This window comes from Carlito syrichta, unplaced genomic scaffold (assembly GCF_000164805.1).
Source record: "Carlito syrichta isolate Samal-C Ts95f unplaced genomic scaffold, Tarsius_syrichta-2.0.1 Scaffold303329, whole genome shotgun sequence".
In the NCBI taxonomy this organism is placed as follows: domain Eukaryota; kingdom Metazoa; phylum Chordata; class Mammalia; order Primates; family Tarsiidae; genus Carlito; species Carlito syrichta.
The window spans coordinates 24,875-44,970 of NW_007247425.1; the positions used below are offsets into that span (position 1 = coordinate 24,875).

The 20,096-nt window shown below is 39.9% G+C and overlaps 1 long non-coding RNA gene across 1 annotated transcript in view; it reads left to right on the forward strand.

Annotated features, from left to right (window-relative positions):
• LOC103260748 overlaps nucleotides 1–18,007 on the forward strand; it is a 32,925-nt gene extending 14,918 nt beyond the window's left edge. The window contains exons 2-3 of the long non-coding RNA XR_504311.2: nucleotides 16,450–16,584; nucleotides 17,584–18,007. This is a non-coding gene — a long non-coding RNA (uncharacterized LOC103260748). The remainder of the gene's footprint in view (nucleotides 1–16,449; nucleotides 16,585–17,583) is intronic.
• The last annotated feature ends 2,089 nt before the right edge of the window (nucleotides 18,008–20,096 follow it).

The window sequence follows — 20,096 nt, forward strand, 5'->3', positions numbered from 1 at the left end:
GGGAGGAGGGGGTTTGGGTCAGCCCTGACTCACCACTGATCTCTTTGGAGTTCTTTCTCATCCTTTTCTGGCCACACCCTTTGTCCTGCAGCTGGATCAAGGTAGGGGGTGGGGCCCTTGGGACTCAGCACTCATTAGGTACTTCTGAAGTTTGTGCTTTCAGGATATTCCCTCTGGGTCACAATCAACCCCTGAGTAGTTGCCTGCCAGTTACAGAGATTGGGTCTGTTACTCTGTGGTGAGCAAGTTGGAGCACATTCCTGCCCTCCCTTCAAGATGCTGGTGGCATGCCTCTCTTGTCCTCTCAGGGGGGATTCTGCCTCTGGGCTCCCTCTGTAGCCCTTGCTGCCAGTGCCTGGTTAGGTGCTAAAGTGGTGAGGCAAAGCCTAGAGTTGGCAGTCTCTCCTGCTGCAGTGGTGAGGCAGAGCTTGGGACAGTAGTCCCTCCTTGCCACTTCTTCACAGGAATACTTTGTCCATTTAAACAAAAATGGCACTCAGCTTCTGCAACCTGGGAAGAGCCAGGGACCAAGCAGAGAAGCTGTTGTACCAGCTGTTGCACCAGAGCCCTAGCCACTTTCTCATGAGCCCCCACTTAGTCTTTCACAATATTTTCTTCTCAGAAAGGGTTTTGCTGATTTACAAATAAAAAATGATGCTAAGCTTCTGCATCCTGGGAATCATTAGGGTCCAAGTCAAGCAGCCTCGGTACCAGCCACTGCACCAGGAGAGCTCTGGTTACTAGCTCCCTAGCCCTCACTCAGTCAGCCACTCACATGCCCACTTGTTCACCAGCACGTACACAAAATTTTCCATATACTCTCTCACACCAGGACTCGCATAGTCTGACTGGCTTGGCCGCCATCTTTCCAACCTTCCAAGGCTAAACTTCTGTATTTATTCTATTAATAGCTTGATATCTGTGTTTGTGGCTTGAGACCAGTCATTCTGGGGGCTTTTCATTGTTTGAGTCCTTTTTTTTTTTTTTTTTGAGCCAAAGTCTCACTCTGTCACTCAGACCAGGAGCGGCCACTGCAGCCTTGACCTGCTGGGCTCCGGCGATCCTTCCACCTCAGCCTTCCAAGTAGCTGGAACTACAGGCGCATGCTACCACACCCAGCTAATTTTTATTTATTGTAAAGATGAGGTCTTGCCAAGTTGCCCAGGTGGGTCTTGAACCCACAGGCTCAGGCAATTCACTTACCTCAGCCTCCTGAAGTGCTGGGATTACAGGCTGAGCCACCGAGCCCAGCCTGTTTGAGTTCTGAAGTCTGTTTTCTCAGTGACTGACCTCCCATGGGTCTGTGTGAGACTCATATTCTTCATTTGGTTTCTCTTCATTTTTGTTGGTTTTCCTCCCCCAACTCTTTTTTTTTTTTTAACCTCTTCTTTAATTCTGTTGCTCAGTGATGGGGGGATAGCTTTTACTTCTTCAATCCCCTATTCTTCCTTATGTAGATCCTCTCACTTTGTTCAATTCTGAAGCTGGACAGGGGACAGGGAGTAGGGGGTCTGTGCTTTTTGCAGTTTTGAGATTTAATTAAGGGGAGAGCTGTGATCTGAAGCTATCTGCAGATTCCAGTATCCACTGACAAGTGTGTGGGCCCCCTGGAACCCACTTCCCACTGCCTTACAATCTGTCCATATACTGGGGATGTTTGTTTGCCCCAGAAAAATGAGATTAAAAAAAGGAAAAGAATGAAAAAATGAAGGAGGAAGGCCACAGGGAAGTTGGGAGAGAAGAAGAAGAGGGAAACAAGACAGGCATACCAACTAATGAATAAATAGAAATAAAGACAGAAAAGACAAAACAAAATTAAAAACATACAATCATACAATGAAAACCCTCCTCCCGTTGTTGTATACGCTCCCTCAAAAGTACCCATATACAAACAAAATCTAAAAAAAAAACCCATTAAAATAACAGAAACAAAGGAAGTACAAAAACGTAAGCAAAAACAGAGAGACAAAAACAAAAAACAAACAAATACCAACAAAAACCCCAAAAAACTCACTCTGTGGCTGTTTCTGTAACTCCAGTTTCTTTTTGGCTGCTGCTTCTGTCTTTCGGAGTGGCTTTAGTCTCCAACCCCTTCCCTCCACTCTCAGTGCAGGCTGATAAGTTTGCTGTCATCATGAGTCAGATGCCCCAAGGACTTCTTTGGAAAGAGAATGGATCTGATCTGGACTCACCCAACTCACTGCTGCTGCTGTCAAGTTTCCCACTCAGGTTTGACGTGTCTTTGCCTGTTCCAGCTTGGGTGATGGGCATCTTTCTCTCTGAGTTGGATGAGAGGATAGCCTCTGGGTCCCAAGATGGAGACAGAGTGGAGCTGGGTGAGGCAATGCAGTCTCTGCCCAGTCCAGGATTGGGAAGATGGCGCCTGTCAGAATCTCTTTACCAGTTTTAGGGTTTTGTTCCAGATTTCCAGGATCTGGTCTGCTGCTACAGTAGATGGTGTGGGCGGAGTGCCAGGTGATGAGGAGCTATTGTGTTCTGCTGGCTTTTCTCAAGAGAGCCCTGAGAATGACAGATGATCCTGAAGGTCTGGGGCTCCAATCTCAGGGTAGTGGTGGGTTGCAGTCACCTCTTGAGGAGAGCCCCAGATGCATAAACCTGAGTTTCCCCTCAGACAGATTTTCACTTACACACCGGCACATACCCACTCACACAGAGAGTCTATGAACTCTCGCTTTTGCAGAGATTCTTACATTCTGACCTGTTCTGTCTCCATCTTGCCTGGAAGTCATTGAATGTTGTTATCATGAAGGGATACTGGATTTTATTGAATGCTTTTTGTATCTATTGAAATGGACATATAATTTTTCAATTCTGTTTATGTAGTGAATAACATTTATTGACTTGCAAATGCTGAGACATGTTTGCATCTGTGGATGAAACTCACTTGATTGTGGTGAATTAATGTTTTAATGTGATTTTGGATTTGATTTTCAAGTATTTTTTTGGAGGATTTTTACATCTATGTTCATCAGGAATACTGGTCTATTTTGTTGTTGTTGTGTCTTTTCTTGGCTTTGGTATCACAATGATACTGGCTTTGTAGACTAAATTAGGGAAGATTCTCCTTCAATCTTATAAGATAGTTTAAGTAGGATTGGTATCAGTTCTTCTTTGAAAGTCTGGTAGGATTTGGCTGTGAGTCTGTGAGGTACTGGACTTTTTTTTTGTTGGGAGTTTAATTACTGATTCAATCTTGCTCTCATTATTGGTCTGTTTAGATTTCTATTTCTTCCTGATTCAGGGTTTGCGGGTTGTTATGTTTCCAAGAATTTATCCATGTCCTGTAGATTGTCTTGAGTTTGCATTGAGGTATTCATAATAATCTTGAATGGTCTCTTGTATTTCTGTGGTATCAGTTGTAATGTATCCATTTTCATTTCTTACCAGATCATTTGAATTTTCTCACTTCTTAATTAATACAGCTAGTAGTCTATCAATTTTGTTTAACTTTTCAAGGAACCAACTTTTTATTTCATTGATTCTTTGTATTTTGTTTCAATTTCAATTATAAATTTTTATTGTCATTCATTTACAAATTTTAAAAAAATTTTCATTTAGATTTCATTGTTGACTCAACGATTGTTCAGAAGCAGATTGTTTAATTTCCATGTACTTGTATGGTTTTGAGAGTTCCTCTTGGAATTAATTTCTAGTTTATTCACTGTGATCTGAGATAGTGCTTGATATGGTTTTGATTTTTTTGAACTTAATGCGATATATTTTGCGGTCTATTCTATGGTCTACCTTGGATAATGTTTCATGTGCTGATGAGAAAAATGTATATTCTTCCATTTTAGGGTAGAATGCTCTGCAAATGTCTGCTAGTTCAATTTCTTCAGGAGTCCAGTTTATGTGTTTCTTTGTTAACTTTCTGCCTCAATGATCTGTCTATTGCTGTCAGTGATGGTTGCAGTCCTTCACTATTATTATATTGCTGTCTATCTCTTTTCTTAGATCTAGTAAAATTTGTTTTATAAAGCTGGGAGCTCTGGCATTAGTGACGTAGATATTTAAAGATGTTATATCTTTTTGTTGACTTGATCTCTTTTTTATATAATGACCTTTTGGCTTTTTTCACTGTTATTAATTTAATGTCTTTTTTATTTGTTACAAGAAGAGCTACTCCTGCTTGTTTGTGGTTTTCATTAACATGAATATTTTCCTACCCCTTTAGCTTGTGTTTATAGGAGTTTTTGTAAGTTAAGTTGTTCTCTTCAAGACAGCAGGCATTTGGATTGTGTGTGTTTGTTAATCCATTCTTCCAATTTGTATCTTTCATGTGGGGGCATTTAACAATGTATATTTAAAGTTAATAATAATATGTGAGGTTCTGTTCCAGTCATCATGTTGATTGTTACCTAGTTGCTTTGTTTACTTCATTGTGTTAGTGTTTTATAAGCCCTATGAGTTTTATAATTAGCAGTGCATAGTGAGTGGTGCAGTTTGTCATTTTATTTCAATGTTTGGAACTCCTCTGGGCATTTCTTGTAGAGCTGGTCAATTAGTTGACAAATATTTTCAGTATTTGCTTATCTGGAAAAGACTTTATTTCTCCTTTGTTTATGGACCTTAATTTTTTTTTTTTTTTTGAGTTGGAGTCTCACTCTGTCACCCAGACTGGAGTGCAGTGGCCACTCCTGGCCACCGCAGCCTCCACTTGCTGGGCTCCAGCGATCCTTCCGCCTCAGCCTTCCAAGTAGCCGGAATTACAGGCATGTGCTACCACGCCCGGCTGATTTTTTGATTATTGTAGAGATGAGGTCTCGCTGCCCAGGCGGGTCTTGAACCCGCAGGCTCAGGCAATCCACTCACCTCAGCTTCCCAAAGGCATGGGATTACAAGCTGAGCCACCGAGCCCGGCTGGACCTTAATTTTATGGGATACAAAATACGTGGCTGACAGTTAATTCTGTTTGAGGAGAGTAAGAGAGAAGCCCAAACCCTTTTGGCTTGTAAGGTCTCTGCTTGGAAGCCTGCTATTACTATCACAGGTTTGTCTTTATTTGGTGCCTTTGTCTCACTGGTCTTAAAATTCTTTCATTTGGATTAACTTTATTTATTTTATTTAGTTAGAATCTCACTCTGTTGCCCAGGATGGAGTGCAGTGGCGTGCTCAGGACTACCACAGCCTCAATCTCCTGGGCTCAGTCAATCCTTCTGCCTCAGTCTTCCAAGTTACTGGAACTACAGGTGTGTGCCACCACACCTGGCTAATTTTTTGATTTATTGTATAGATGAGGTCTTGCCAAGTTGCTCAGGCTGATCTTGAATACCTGGGCTCAGACAATCCTCTTCCCCTTGCCTCCCAAAGTGCTTGGATTATAAGTGTGAGCCACCATGCATGATTTTTAAAATTTATTTATTTATTTTTATAGACCAGTTACAACTGAAAAGATTGACTGTAGATAGCCTGATGACTATAAACCTTGGGAAAGTCTTTTATTTGCCATGAATCTTTAAGGAGTTCTTTGGGCTTCTTGTATCTGGATGTCTAAATCTCTGGCAAAACCAGGAAGTTTCTCTCAATGATTCCTTCAAATAAATTTCCCAAACTTGTTATTTGTCTTCTTCCTCAGGAATACCTATGATTCTTAAGTTTGAATGTTTTACGTAATTTCACAATTTTTTTGGAGACTTTTTTAGTTTTTAAATTTTTTTTCTTTATTTTTGTCTGGTTTGGTTAATTTGAAAGCCTTGTTTTCAGGTTCTGAAATTCTTTCTTCTACTTGGTTCAGTGTATTGTTAAAACTTTCTACTGTGTTTTATAGTTTTGTAATTCTCTAAATTAGTTTTTCATTTCCAGAAGTTCAGTTTTGTTTTTCCCTCCAGAGTCATTCTGTCACCCATACTGGAGTGCAGTGGCACAATCACAGCTTACCACAGCCTCGACCTCCTGGGCTCAGGCAATCCTTCTGCCTCAGTCTCACAAGTAGTTGGGAGTACAGGTATGTGTCACCACAAATGGCTAATTATTTTATTTTATTTTTTAGAGACAAGATCTTGCTATGTTGCCTAGACTGGTCTTGAACTCTGGTGGGGACCTTGGCCTCCCAACGTGTTGGCATTACAGGCATGAGCTACCATGCCCAGCCCTTTTAAAATATCTATTTATTTCAAAAATTTTTCATTCATGTTCTGATTAGTTTTTTTTTTTTTGTTATGTTTGTTTTCAACTTTCTCTTGGCTCTCATTGAGCAATTTTATAATTAGCCTTTTGAATTTTGAATATTTCATTGTGGTTTGGATCCACTGCTGGAAAGTTAATGTGGTCTTTTGGGGGGTGTGTTGCAAAACTCTGTTTTTTCATATTGTTAGGATTATTTTTCTGGTTTCCTCTCATTTGGGTAGACTATTATTATTGTTAAAGTAGTTTTGATTAGATTTTTTTTCCTTTCCCTTAAGAATGTGACTTTAATGATCATCCAGCTTCAGTTCTGTGTGCTTTCCATGGCAAAAGCTCTCTGTGATTCCCATTGTTACAGAGAATCTTGGTGTATTTGTTCTCTGAGATGCTGTTTGTAGTAGCAACTGTGTGTGTGTGTGTGTGTGTGTGTGTGTGTGTGTGTGTGTGTGTAGGTTTACAATGTCTTATGGGTCTAGAATGCCAGAGGACTCATGAAGTTTATCTCATTCCCCAGTTGTGTGCTTTGCTCTTTTGTCCACAGTAGTTTTTCTCTGGGTTGCCCAATTCTACCTTCAGGCCATTAGGAGGTACCCATGGGTGGGAACTGGCTGTAGCTGAAGCATGTGGTTATATGCAATATCCCAAAGGTGGGCAAAAGTCTCAGCCTGAGATGCACTGAGGTCTTCACCATGGTGAGAGAGAAAGCCACCTCAGCTCCACTACTATGCTGGCAGGAAATTTGTCTTCCTTCCCATTACATCTCTGTCCTGGTGTTCTGGATTTTCAGATCAGACATTTACCTCTGTCCAGGTGTAATGATGCTGGTATTCCATATAGAGTGGCAGTGGGATTCCACCCCTTTTGCAGACCTGAGCCTGGAGGGCAAACCTCCCATGGGATTGAAGTTAAACCAATGTGCTGCAGAAAGGGTATCGACAGGTGCACTTACACTGAGTTCCTTCATGAGAAACATATGTCTGCAGTGGAAAGCTAGGGTGTGGAGAGGTCCTCTTCTCCAAGACCCTTCACAAGCACTAGGGCTACTGCTGGGGTAGAACTGCTGCCTTCCCTTACTCAGCTCAGCACTGTGTCTGTGTCTCTGGTGGAAGAAACTTCCCTCAAGCAGGAGTTCTTGACACAGAGAAGCCTGCACTCTGGAATTTTTTTTGTCCCAAAGATGCTCCCTTGATGTGGTGTGACCCCCCTTCTCCTGGGAGAAAGGACTGACTAATGTAAGACCTGCTGTTCTTTGGGTCTAGCGCCCTATGGGGCTGTCATAATCCAGTTTGGTGCAGGAGAATGCCTACAAAGGATCTGGTGATGTGAAAAGGTAAAGGTTGAAGGTCCCTGGGCAGAACAAAGTCCTGCAACTGGTGTACACCTAGTATGGTACTTGCTACTGCAGCTTATGTTCAGGAGGAAAGGGAAGAGACCATGGGTGATCTGGTAGTCCGGTGTAATGCTTTTGAGAAGTCCCCAAATTGTCCCCACTCCAGCACTTGGGCTCATGAGGGCAGAAAAGCTCTCCTTGAATTTGGGTACCAATGATATGCTGCAAGGGCTAGAGAGGCTGAAAACACTCCCACCTACCCTTTCCAAAGAATATTGTGTCTCTTAATATTTGATCTCTGCCAGATTCCTGTTTCTTTCTTTTGTGTGTGTCTTGTGGAATCATTCTACAGTAGGCTTCAGGACTCTCCACTTAACACTCCATTTGGATTTTGGTTATTTACATGTACTTTTGGTTCTATCTTATGAGGAGAATTGGTCTCTGGTAACTCTTGTGGTCTCTTTGGAAAAGCTCTCTGAGGGACCACATAGTGCTTCAGACTATGAATTAGTCTTCAAGATGTGCAGTAATATGGGTGTTGTAGGGCTGAGCTGGGCTGATCAATCCTCTGGTTTCCCAATGGCAGGTGCAGGCACCAGCTCTCATGGGGTTGGCAGGGAAGCAGCATAGATTTTAGGATTTCCTTGGTTGTATATAGCCATAATGTGGTGGTTTTCTCAATTGCCAGCTATGGCAGTGCTGTACTTGTTACATGCACAGGCTCAAGGCCTCCTGAATAGCTTGAGTGGTGTGGGCAATAGTGTTAGCTGAGGTCTAGCAACAGATTTTCCCAAGAGCTGTGTTGTGTCAATAGAGGTCTGACAATTAAGTTCTGAACTCATCCTAGAAAGAGTACCACATGCCTTACTGCTGAATATCACTATTATCACCTTTGAAGTACTCTCTTTGGGAAGCTATGCACCAGTTGACTGACTTCCATTGTGCACTTTGACACTTTGTTTCAGGGTCATCTTGGTACACCCGTGTTTCATCACCAGTAACAACATGGCCCAAAACATTGACTTGCCTCTCCAAAAAGTCTTGACAAACTTCGACTCACTTGTGCTTTTGATCATTGGTAAGCTCCTTCAGGACCATTTTTGCACATACTTTTCTCATGACAAGATTTTCAGTTAAGATTTCTCCTGTTTCTCTATTGATGTTTATTTGGTCTGCTATGCTTCTCACAGTTAGCTGATGATTTTGATGCATAATTTGGTGAATTTCTGTAATGTTTTCATCAGTTCTGCTTGTTACTGGCCATCCTGACCTTTCTTCATCAGTGATGCTTTCACTCCCCTCAGAAAAATGTTTAATCCATTTGTACACTACTGTTTTCTTCATGGCATTATCCTCATAAACTTGGACTAACATGTCCCTGATTTCACTTCTATTCTTTCCAAGTTTAACAAGAATGTTTGTTCATTGCTCTAATTTAAACTCTGGCATTCTTGCAATGACACACAAAAACACGCAACAACAATAATGAATGCCACTCAGCAAGACAACGCCACATGTTGACATGAAAATAGGTGTGAAATGCTGATATACCAAGGTTATGAAACCTTACCAAGTTGTTTGTATAATGTTGCCAATGTAAGCACATGGTGACAAGTTTTTGAACTTAATTGTCAGACTTCATAGATGTTTTAATGGGCTGTTCAAGTTGACCTTTGGCCAGGAGGTGGCACTTGCAGGAGAGAGCCAGCTGCAGGTAGTGGTTGTGGGCTTTATACTTGGCTTATATTGCTCCAGGGAAATACTCAGATGTCTCAGGTGATGGGCAGGGCTATGGGAGTCCCAAAATTCCCTGTCCATGTTCAACTACCAAGGTATGGGTAGGGAAAAATATGACTGGGGGGCTGGATAAGGTAAGTCTGTGCTCTGGCTCCCTACATGTGTTGACCCCAGTGAGAATTGGGAGTGAGTGCCCTAGCCCCTGGAGTAATGCTCCAGGCATAAGCAGAATTGTTCTGCTGTTCATGCATGGAGAGAGGAGATGCCAGCAGTGGTGAGACTCACCTACCTCCCATATCTTTGACGTAGGCAGTCTGCATTCCGAATGCGAAACTACACCAAGCCACAAGTTCTCTCACTGCAACTTGCCCAAGGTAGAAACTGCTGCGACAGTGGCATAATTTGTCCTTGGGGCAAATAAAAGTGTCTGGTCTTTCCACTTTCTCCCTGATTCAGCAGCTGGTGCAGCACTGGCAGGTGCAGCCCTCTGGGGCTGTGCTCTGGGAATGGCACAGCTGGAGTTGCTCAGGGTTTGGATACATATACAACTCTGCCTGAGTTTTGGAAGTGCACTGCTGGGAAATTTCTAGGTAGTTCCCTGTGTGGAACTGGAGTCCTGTGATGCTTGAAGGCTGTCAAAGTTTGTGTCATGAGTGCAGAACCCTGGGGTTCTCTTACTCACCCTTTCCCTGTGTTCGGGGAGCTGCTTGCGGTCATCACTGGCTACCCAATCAAAGGAGGCTGTCTGGCACCAACCTAGGCTGTCTGATTTTTCTCCTCTCTGCTTTTTTGTGGGACCTGTTTTTTCTGTGGTAAGTCCTGGGGTGTGCTCCTGGTCATCTGTTTTCTTGTGACTGGAATTGTAAAAATTAATGTCCCACTGATGTGATAGCAGTTGTAAAAATTAATGTCCCACTGTGTTTCTGTGTGGCTTAGCAGGGATGATGGCCTACACAACAAATCACAGAGGCACCATAGATATGGGTTTACCATGCGAGGTCCTTGGGGGTTATTATTTTATAGGTGAGAATATTCCACAATTTTTAAAGACATGTTTCTTCATATTACAACCTTTCCTTAATTGAAAATAACCCAACATCTAATGAGTATCCAAAATAATTTCAAGATTTTAAATTACATAAAAGATTGCCCTACAGCTTTTACCCCCTTTTTATTTCATTCATTTAAATAAATTTAGATTAATTATGAGAACTTAGATATTAGACTAAGATAGTCCTTATTTACTTGTAAGTCATTTTTATAACTTGTGTGTTAAGAGTTCTCTTTAAAGTTAAATATACTAGTATTTTCCTCAATAACTCAGAAGATTAGAAGATTTGGCTTAAAAAAAATAAACTAGCAATACTAAATTGGTCTCAACAAAAAAATCACATAAACAAAGATTATTTTGTTCTTGACTGGATTTATAGTCTTATAGCCTTTTGTGCCAAATGCCAATACCTTAAAATATCCCACAGAGAGAAATATAAAACCCATTAAAAATGCATGCTGATAATTCTGAAGACATTTCTATTTTTATTTTACCAGTAGTCTTTTGTTTTATTATTTTAAACTTTAGAGTTGTGGGTACAAATGAAGGTTTGCTACATAAGTAGGATGCATCCAGGTGAAGTTTGGACTTCTAGCTGGCCCTCTCTCCCCATGATAGTGAACCAGGTACCCACTGTATTGCCAGATGCTTTCCTTTCTTTTTTCTCTCTCTCTTCCCTAGCAGTGTCCAGTGACTGCCGTTCCCACCCTTGTGCTGATGTGATTGGTGTTCAGGGCCCACTTATGAGCAAGAACATGCAGTATTTAGTTCTTTGTTTCTGTGATAGTTCACTTAGTATGATGGTCTCCAACTGCATCCAAGTTGCTGTGAAGGCCATAATTTTGTTCTTCTTTATGGCTGTATAATATTCCATCATGTATATGTACCACATTTAAAAAAAAAATCCAGTCCACTTTTGATGAGCAGCAGTGTTGGTTCCATGTTTCTGTTATTGTGAATAGTGCAGCAATCTATATGCCTGTGCAAGTGTCTTCTTTGTAGAGTGATTTATGTTCCTCTGGGTATATTCCCAGGAGAGGGATTGCTGGATCATACGGCAGATTAATCTTTAGTTCTTTCAGAAATCGCCACTGTTTTTCATAGAGGTTGGACTAATTTACATTCCCACCAACAGTGTAGCAGTGTCCCCTTTTCTCTGCAGTCATGTCAGCATCTGCTGTTTTTTGAGTAATTAATTACAGCCGTTCGTGCCAGAGTTAGGTGTTATCTCATTGTAGTTTTGATTTGCATTTCTCTGATAGTCTGAGCATTTTATTTTTTCATGTGCCGGCTATTTGTATGTCGTCCTTTAGGATGTGTCTGTTCACATCCTTTGCCAACTTTTTAATGGGGTTGTTTGTTTTTTCCTTTCAATTCATTAGAATTCCTTGTAGATCCTGGATGTTAGGCCTTGTCAGATGCATAGCTTGCAAATATTTTTTCCCTTTCTGTGAGTTGTTTCTTTATTCTCTTGATGGTTTCGTTTGCTGTGTAAAACTTTTCAGTTTGATAAGGTCCCACCTGTCTCTCTTGGCTTTTGTTGCATTTGCTTTTGGGGACTTGGTTATGAATGCCTTGCCTACTCTGATGTCCAGAAGGATATTCCCTACGTTTTCTTCTAGGATTTTTACGGTTTGAGGTTTTACATTTAAGTCCTTGATTTGGATTGATTTTTATATACGGTGATAAGATTTTAAAATATTTTAATGAAAAATGTACTTATTTATTTTAACAATATCTTAAAACCAGTTTGTTTATTAAAGATTTACTTAAGTCACATGAATTTGAAAAATGCTTAGACTAGGTTGGATGCAGTGACTCACGCCTATAATCCCAGCACTTTGGGAGGCTGAGGTGAGAGGATTGCTTGAACCCATAGGTTTGAGACCAGCCTGGGTAACTTGGCAAGACCTCATCTCTACAATAAATTAAAAAAATTAGCTAGGTGTGTTGGTGTGTGCCTATAGATCCAGCTACTTGGAAGGCTGAGGTGGAAGGATCACCTGAGCCCATCAGGTAAAGGCTGTGGTGGCTGTGAGTGTGCCACTGCACTCCAGCCTGGGCGACAAAGTGAGACTCCAACTAAAAACAAAAAAATGCTTAGACTGACTTAATTTATGGGCACTCTTTTATTTATAATCCAATTTGGTGCCCTATAGATACAACATACAATGTACATGCATTAAAAACACACCAAAACATCTGTACACACACACAAGCAAAGATAACTCTAGCCATGAGATAGCAATATGCACTCATTGGTTTATGAACATGTTCACCTGGCTAAACTTAGTTTACCCCAATTGGTAAGCCAGTGAAGCCCATGAATCAAAATTTTGAGTAAAGCAATTTCCATGGTGGTTTAATTTTTTTTTTTTTTTGATTTGGCGTCTCACTCTGTCGCCCAGAGTGGAGTGCAGTGGCCGCTCCTGGCCACCGCAGCCTCGACCTGCTGGGCTCCGGCGATCCTTCCGCCTCAGCCTTCCAAGTAGCCGGAATTACAAGCATGTGCTACCATGCCCAGCTGATTTTTTGATTTATTGTAGAGATGAGGTCTCGCTGCCCAGGCGGGTCTTGAACCCGTGGGCTCAGGCAATCCACTCACCTCAGCCTCCCAAAGGCGCGGGATTACAGGCTGAGCCACCGAGCCTGGCTAGTAGTTTAATTTTTAAAGGCCAAACCTCCACAGATTTCAAAGAACACTGAGGCCAAACACTACCACAAAGGAACATCACATAGCAACCAAGCCCAATCCTGTTTAGAATGGCAGCATAAAACCCCAAATATATGGAACTCCATCCTGCTTTCTCATTCAACAGCAAAAAGACCAACCTCATCAAACTTCAAAGAACATTGAAGCTGAACAGCATGACAAAACAATATCATTTTCCTTTGTTTCATTGGTTCATAACTATAATCAGATCAATTTTGAAGAATACATTCAAGTGGACTGCATTAGGGGATTGATTCTGATTTCCCATGACTTATCAACACACACACACACACACACACACACACACACACACACACACACACACACACACTACAATCAAGTGCAGTATCAACTAACAATCCCCAAGCATCCAAAATGAGACAGGGTACTTTCTCTCTTTGTTGGTTGGGCTTCAACTTACATTTCCATTCCACCTTGCAAATGGAAGCTCTTTTAGAGTCCCCCAAATTGAAGGAAGAAATCCTGCTATCTGGTACCCACAAAGGATACTCACCTGGCCAGTTACACATGCCAAATTTCAAAGGCTATCCTTCCTAGGCAATCAGAAACGCAATTGTGAGCTGGCAATGGCAGGGCCAGAGAGAGAGAGAGACTGAAATCAACCTCTGACCAAAAAAGTTCAGATATCTGCTAGGAGGGTTCCTGAAGCTCTCGTGTTTCACAGCACCCATGCCACGAGTAACACTTTCCCAGTCAGGGAACCAAAGTCTCTTATTGAAATGCCAACTTTTCCGTTAAAGTCCTGTTACTCATTGCACAGAAAGCCAATCACCGAGACAATGAGTATTGTCAGGGAAGAAGACTTTTTATTGAGTGATGTCAACCAAGAAGAACGAGAGATTTTTTTTTTCCTCAGTTTCATCTCTCCATATCACTGAAGTCAGGAGTTTATATAGTAGGGTGGGAATGTAAAAAATAAGAATTAGGGTGAGGTAAGGAAGAGGATTTGGTAAACAGGAATTGGAGAGGGGTAAGAAAGAAGAGTTGGCAAACAGACAGGGTCTGGCATCTCATTGTCTGGATGCAGTGATCTGGAGAGTTCCAGATTCTTGATACTTTTGGCCTGAGGGTTGGTTTCCTGAGAAAGGAACTCAGATAAGACAAATGTAAATTTTCAGTCTTTAAGGTCAGGAAGGTCTATTTTAGTTTCCTGAGAAAAGAACTTAGGTAAGATAAATGTAAGTTTCAAGCGTTAAGACCAGGAGGGTCAATTTCTATGTTTATTAAAAAAACAACAACTGTATATCTATTCATTCTATGGGAAAGTTGAGCTGATTTCATTATCTCTGTTTTAAAGCAACCCAGAAGTAACCATTATAACTAGCTGCTTTTTATTTCAGAAATACTTCATGCCTACGTATATTTTTAAACAGAATGATAGCAAACTACATATTCAGTTTTGTACCTTGTTTTTAAAGGTTAATCTATATCTTAGAGATTATTCTATATCATTGTATAAAATTTTTAACATTATTATGGCTGCAAAATATCCCATTAACTATATTTACTAACCATCTTTCTATTATTGGATAATTAAGTTGTTTCTGATCTTTTTCTATACAACATATATTGATTTTTATTTTAAAATAGAAATTATACTAATTTAGATTTCCATCAATACAATGCCTGATTCTCTTCCAACTCAACAAAATATTATGTCTATTAATTTTTATTAGCAATAGTATGTTAATTTTTGATAGTTATCACTGTGATAGGTGAAATATTATCAGGGTAATTTAATTAGCATTTACTTTATTATCAGTTAATTTTCTGTGAACTTCATTCCTATCCTTTACCTCTTTTAATATCGGGGAATAGGTTTTTTTTGACGTATGAAAAACTTATATAATTTGTCCTCAATGTGTGATATAAAATGCAAAAATTACTTCTCAAAATGTATTTGGAATTTTCCCACATTTCTGTACCTTTTTTTCTCTCTCTGAATAAAGTAAACAATTTTTGTTTCCTGGATTATTTCAGTAGCTTTCTATCTTCCCTCCTGTCTCTGCTAAGAATATTTATAATAGATGCCTATGAGCAGTTGTATTGATTTAGTTTTGTGAATTAGTAGCAGTGATAATTCAGTAAATGGATCAGGCAGTGAAATAAAAAGACATTAAAGCACTGACAAAGTTTTATGTTAGTAGGGGGAAAAGTGAACCTAAGTGGGAGCTCATAGATTGGGGGAGTACAGAAGTGCCAGTAGCTTGGAGGTTTCTACAATTGTTTTCAAAAGCAGGGTTATTGGATAAAGGGGCACAAAATGTGGAAACTCACTGTGTTTCAATTGTGACCTATTTTAGATGAGATCTGGTGTTTTCAAAGTGGTATGACTGTAGATGTGCAACCTCTTTTAGGGTGTTTTCATGGGAGTAGTATACTGAACTATACTGAAAACAAATATCGTGGAAGTAAAAAGAATTAAGGAATCACAGGGATTGTGTGTACTACTGTTATGTTTTATAAAACCATCCAAGATGAGGTAGAAGTTAAAGTGGAGAAAGTATTGAACTGAATGAGGAGGGATGAGCAGAAAATCAATAGTTAACAGCACTGAGAATGGGGGTGGATGGGTTAGACCACAGAAGTGAAGGAGTTGAAAGCCTGTGTCTAAGAAATCTTGGAGCAGCCCTAAAGGAGAATGACACTTTTTCTCTCTAATTATGGCAACTGTGGGAAAATGATAAAATATCTCTTGGGAGGGTCTGGAGGGAAATATTTTCTCAGGGAAAATCTAGGCATTATTCAATGTGAGAAAGTAAAAAAAGGATTATAGCTTGTATTGTTAATCAGGACAATAGTGTCCCTAAATGGGCAAAATTGGCTCTTGGAGGGTGAAAAAAATCTTACTCTTTAAATATATTAAGCACAGATATAAATATAATGCATGTATGCATAGTGTATTTATGATATTAAAATTTCATGATTTTGAATTAATAGGAAAAAAGGCTGTTTAAAAAGACTTTGGGGACAGATGTTGAAGAAAAGATTGAGAAACACTGCTGGTATATATAAATTGAGTAAGTGAGACAGGAGATAGCTAGAGAAAAGCTAGGTAGGCAGACAGGGCAGGTCCTCCAGTAACAATGTAGCAAACTAGCAAACTTCTTGCAGGCCTCAGGCTGACACTCGCATTGGTAAACAAACTCCCGGCAAGCCTCTCAAACTAAGTACTCACTGCTGGGATTGAAAAACGACCAATCAGCTCACTGCCAAGTACTAAACAATCAGCTCACCGTTAGGCCCCTACTTCCTGCTGATTGGTCCTCAGGACTGACCAATCAGAACAGCTAGTGCTGACCAGTCAGCTCATAGCTAGTGCTAGCCACTCGACTTTGTCTTAGGGCTATATAAATACTAGGTTACAGTTCCAAATCAGCAACCACCTCGGGTCCCCTCCCACTGTGGGAGCTTTTCTGTCCTCTCAATAAATCCTGCTTTCTCACTTTCCAGCTGCCAGTGTCCCTTATTCCTCCTGGGCACAAGATAAGAACCCTGACCTGAAGATCGTAGCTGAAGAGCCGTGCACTCCAGAGACTGCCTTGCCAGCGATAGAACCTGCAGAGCTGGGAGAGCTGCTGGAAGAAGGTGAGATTCCAAAGCTGAGACACTACCAGAGGTAGGCTTGCCAGCTAACTGAATCAGCAACGCCCTCAGGGCTTGACTTGCCAGCCCATTAGAGCCAACATTTCTGGGGCTGGGCTTACAAGCCCCTTGAGCTGACCCTCTCTAGGGCTCAGCCGGCCGACTTATTGAAGCGGACACTCTTGAAGCCCAGGCTGACCTGAGAAATCCATATCATAAGAATTAATTTAATTTTGATTTTTCAATTTTATTTTAAATTCAGGGGTACATGTGCAGGTTTGTTACATGGGTATACACGGGTATGTGTGATGGTGAGGATTGAGCTTCTGTTGAATCCACCACCCATATAGTGAACATGATACCCAATAGGTAGAACTTTGAGCATTTCCTTCCTTTTTTCTTCTCCCGTTTGGGAGGCTCCAGTGTCTGTTGTTCTCATCTTTATGTCTGTGTATGCCCAGCTTTTCTGTTTTTGCATTAATTTGTTTAGAATAATGGCTTCTGGCTGCATCTATGTTGCTGCAAAGGACTTGATTTTGTTCATTTTTAATGGCTGAGTGAATAAGGATTTAATAAAGCAAAATGAAAAGAGCTAGAAAAGAAATTGCATGAAGGAACTGATTGAGAGGATAAGACCTTATTTGAGCGAATATGAGAATGAAAGGGATGCTAATATGAAAAGTTTTTTATCTTGGGCTGCAATTATAGATGATAGGAACAAGTGAGGAAAGAATTTAAAATAGAGTGCAGGGAATTGGAAGAAAGATAGGAAGGATATGGATGGCATGAACTATGCTCATAATTTTAATTATTAGATTGCTGTTGAATGCTACTGGTGACTCAGGTTTCTTCTAAGTTTGTTAGTGAGGATTTACCTAGACGCTATAGGTTGGTAGTAGTGGTAATGGCCTTTTTAGATTCTTTATAAAAATGTTATTTCTATGTGGTTAAATACAAGATGCTTTTACTGTTAATTTTGCTGTAACTTTTTTTGTCCTCTAGAGTGTAAAGGGGAATACCAGAAGATCCAGCTACACTATATAATTTGACTCTAAGCTTTTTGAATACAGAATATATATTTTCTTTTTCAGTGGGTCCATCATTGGACCAAGAGACTATCTTGAACTTAACTTGTACTTAGCAGATGTGCTTGTTCACTGATTCTTCCTGGAAACACACAGAGATTACTATGGTACCTGCCAAGAAGGAGCAAAATAACCTGAGTGGACTTTTCTGGAAGCACAAAATGGATAGAGGTACAATGTGGATCTAAATACATGTACCTGTGGGATTTATTTTTCAGATAACTTTGAGGATGCATGTTCTGACTAAAATTGGCCCTTGCCTTTTAGGAGCTTCTGCATTGGGATATTTATTGTTTTTACAATCTTGACAAAGTACAATAAAGGTAAGAAATTATAGACAATGCAATGCATTTTGATGCCTGAGGCATTAAAACTTGTAGAGGGAATGCGCTTTGTTAGTGCCTCAAGATCTCAAGTTTTAAAGAAAAAAGTGTGATACTCTTCATAATAATAGTAAGTTTTACTTCCATGGTGTGATCATTTGATTGCAATCTCATATCCACTGAAAACACATACATTATTTTGAATGATAGTATTTACATAAATAAAATATGCGCAGTTTCTCTTCTTTTTATATACATCACTTTATATAACTCTCAACCGTTTTTCTAGTAGTAAGAGATCCTATCTTTTGATATCCAACCAGCAATCCCTGTCCCATCTTCCGTATTGTCACCTCAGCTCTAGATTCTGGCTTATTTAGGCACTGTGAATTTATTCTTGATCTTACTCTATTGACTAGTCATTTTTTGGAGTCTTGTCAGTTAGTAGGAATGTTGTAAGAATGCTTTTCCTTATGAGGAATCAGAGAAGGGAATTTCTGTGAAAATATCATTTTGAAAATTCCAAAAGGAACTTCCATTGCTTGTTGATGGGAGCAATCTTGGGTGAAAAATCTGACACGTGGGATTTGCTGCCAGTTCATAGGGTTTAGATTTGCAAGCTGGAGTCTCCTGAGTTGTCTTATGTCTTTGTCATTTTTTAGTTTGATTGCATAAAGATTTATGTATGATGCATATAAACTGAAAAGTAAAAATCTTCCCCTATCTCTTGACTTCCAATCACTGCCTTTAAAAAGTAATTTCTGTTAGCAGTTTATTATGTAAACTGCTGGTTGTTACTATGCTTACAGAATTCATATGCTCCTGAGTACATAGAGATTTATTTTTATTCTTATAAAATTGAGATAATTCTATACCTAAAATTTGGTAACTTTGTTAATTCTACAGTGTAACTAGGATGTTCTTCAAGATTGGTGCATACAGTACATACAGAGTTCTTGCATCAGATAATGCATACAGTGTTAGTCCATTCATATAGATTGTAAAAACTAATGAAACTAAATGATATACTTTTTAGAAAATTGTATTGTGATTTTATCTTGGTGATCTGGATTCTTCTGCTGAAGTTATGATTTAGATGATCTTGCCATTCCAGCGCCTATCGGTGTGATGTTAGGCTGTTTACTTGTGATCGTTCTGTTTTCTTGATGTATGTGTGCAGTGTTATGAATTTTCCTCTTAATACTGCTTTCATGCATCCCAGAGATTCTGATAAAATGTGTCTTTGTTTTCAGGAATCTTTTTATTTCTGCCTTAATCTCTGTGTTGATCTAGAAGTCATTCAGCAGTATGTTTTTTAGTGTCCATGTCTTTGTGTGTTTTGGGAAGATCTTGGTGGCAATATTTATGTTTATTCTGCTGTGATCTGAGAAGATGCATGGCATTATTTCAATCTTTTGATATTTGTTCATGCTTTATTTACATCTGAGAATGTGATTGATCTTGGAGTATGTTTCATGGAGTGTTCTGTAGATGTCTATTAAGTCCACTTGATTAAGTGTTGAGTTAAGGTTCCAGATATCCTTGTTGGTTTTTTGCCTCGATGATCTGCCTAGGTCTGTTAGTGGGGTGCTTTGTTCTCCAACTATGATTGTGTGAGAGTCAGTGTTCTCTCTTAGTTTACTTAGTAGTTGTTTTATACAACCTAATGCTCTTGTGTTGGGTACATACATGTTTTTTATTTTATTTTAAATTTTTTATTTTAAGTATGTGGGGTACAATTTAGGGTTAGGTATACAAATGTTTATTTTGCAGGTACCCTTGTTGATGAGGTTTACGCCCCTCCCCTGGCAGTTTCCTACTACTGCCAATCCTGCCTCCCCCTCCCCCTGGCAGTCTCCTACTACTGTCAAACCCTTTCTTATAGTTTTATGATAGTTGTTCAAGGTCCAGCTTATGTGTGAGAACATGTGATACTCAGTTCTTTTGTTTCTGTGATAGATCACTCAGTATATAGATTTTAAGTTCATCCAACTTGCTGTGAAGTTCATAATTTTGTCCTTCTTTATGGCTGTATAATATTCCATCGTGTATATGTACCAATTTTTTTTTTATCCAGTCCTCTTGATGGGCAGCATGATTGGTTCCA